Raw genomic sequence first — 2,581 nt, 5'->3', positions numbered from 1 at the left:
GGGATTAGCCTAGTGGTCTAAGTTGCTGTGCGGCTAGTCCCGGCAGAGGTTCGAGTCCTCCCTCGGGCATGGGTGTGTGTGTGTTTGTCCTTAGGATAATTTAGGATAAGTAGTGTGTAAGCTTATGGACTGATGACCTTAGCAGTTAAATCCCATAAAATTTCACACACACACGTCAACTGTCACTTTTCGCACCATTCAGATATTTTTTATAAACCATTTTGCAGTTTGTTTTGATCTTCTGATGACTTCATTAGTTGATACACGACAGCGTCATCTACAAACAACCGAAGACAGGTGCTCAGATTGTCTCCCAAATCGTTTATATACAAATATTGCATTGTATTTTTCTTACACTGTATGGAAGACTGTTCATGGCACCAATTTAGTGACAACAAGAATTAATGCTTTAATTCCAGTACTGCAAGTAGTAATTACCTCTTATTATGTAAATTTCATACTGATTCTTACCCTTTGTGTTAGCTGTTGGGCTGCCTGCCAAAACGGTTATTCCAAAATCGACCAACAGAATGAATACAATTAGCGACTGATTTTTCAGGACAAATCCATAGCTAAACATGAACAGATTTTTTGTAGTGAGTGTTAAATAAATATACGCAAAAATTTTGTCATTATTGTGTGCATGAATATGAGTGCAACAAAAGCCATATTATATGAATATGAGGAGCATAATATAAAAAAAACCAAGAAGCAGAGAATTAACAAGACCAATTTATCCTCCAATGGGAGACATAAGTGAGCTGCTTGACTATGCAGAGGTGGTATGAAATTTGCGCAATAGCTTGCATGATTACACTTGCTAGCACCTCTCTTGTCGTAGTTAGCTTTCTTTCCTTTTTCCTCACCATTTCCGTGGCAGAAAATTTCTTAATCAAAAGGACTCAAAAATCATACCAAACTTTGACTAATCAGTATAGTGTAAATTATTATGAAAACTTCTGACAGAAAACTTACTTACAGAGATGTCTGAAAATTTAAAAGAAATGGAAAAACACTTAAAACAGGAGGTTATTTCTGACATTAAAAAAGTATTGATGTTTTCAGTGAAAAGGTAGGCTCAATTAGTGACAATCAAGAACATGTAGATCATAAATTAAAGAAAATTAAATTTAAAAAAATCAATAAGAGCAAATCAAAATCACATGAGTAATACTATAAAGAAAGCGACCACTACTGCCAATAAACTACACAAGGACTATGGAGGTTTACCATTGGCCGTAGAGGAGCTAACATTAAGAGTAGAAAACTTAGAATTAGAGTCTGAATGTGCCAAAAGAGAAAGAACTCAGAGAGGGAAAAATTTAGATGATATAACCAAAAGGGCAGAGCAGGTAGCTTAGAGCAAAGTAGTACATTAGTGCAGAAGGTAACATCTAAATACAAAGTATATGTAGACATGGTAGATGAGGCCATGAAGAAAAGGGAAACTAAATCATCAAATGAAATAGATCAGGTTGCTAAAATTCAACTACCTGTTCCCAAGGTGGATGTCACAAGCCTGACAGCAAGTGCAAGTAATGATTGTAAAATTCGTAATTTACCTACAGTAGTACCTACAACATATGTGCATTTGCCACACAGTGCCCCGCACACTTGTAACAACACACTCATGTCTGTTAATGCCACATGTTTAACATTCATCTTTGCTGATGAAGAGTCGCTTAGACATAGGCAGTTTCCCACGTATTCAACAGATCGAAAGTGGATGAACACAGTAGTTCTTATCAGTGCATTCCACAATGGATTTCTGCCTAACTGGACAGAGAGGTTACACCCAAGGTGATGTTCTCTTGTGACCACTGAAATAACACAATTTTGTCATAGTTATGAGCAATTTGAACGTGCTTGCTTAGACAAGTAGTGGTCGGCAGCCATTAAAGAGGGGTTAAGACATGAAGTCTTTAACTTGGTTCCATTTAATAGCAAGTATGGAAGATTGTGGGGTTATTTCAAAAAGTATTTAAATCAGACTAGCTATTGGACCAATACCATATCACAGGTGGATGTATTGAAAATATTAAAGAGCCAAATTCCACCACTCTTAAGGGAGAAATTAAAAATAAAGCCAGGACACGAGACTGAGTACATTTTGTCAGTGTTGGGTTGCACTGATCTGATTTATGAAGGTGGCAACATAAAGCAGCAGATAAACAAACACCTGAACATGTCTTTGGAAACCAACCTGTAAATAATAATGTTACCACACAAGAAGCATGGGAACCATATCCAACACAATACATACAAAAAGGGAATGGATATGGTAATGGAAATGGTAAAAAAAAAATTTGAGTGAGGTTATCAGAACAACAGGAACAATTACAATGGACAAGCAAACTACAGTCCACCAGTACAAGGCTATCCATCCACCCTTAAGTGGCAAGCAGTTGGCAACAATCAAATGCCATGCGCTGTGCTGTGGCCAACCTTCAGACAACATAATAACACTAACTATAATTTTACAACCACCAACATGAATTCGCATGAAGATGGGTCAAGAGTGGCCAATGACATGAATTGGCATAACACAACACACACTGCACAGCTCGCTGATATTCTCCGG

Source organism: Schistocerca cancellata, chromosome 1 (genome assembly GCF_023864275.1).
Source record: "Schistocerca cancellata isolate TAMUIC-IGC-003103 chromosome 1, iqSchCanc2.1, whole genome shotgun sequence".
Taxonomy (NCBI): domain Eukaryota; kingdom Metazoa; phylum Arthropoda; class Insecta; order Orthoptera; family Acrididae; genus Schistocerca; species Schistocerca cancellata.
Note: the sequence above shows the minus strand (reverse complement) of the source record.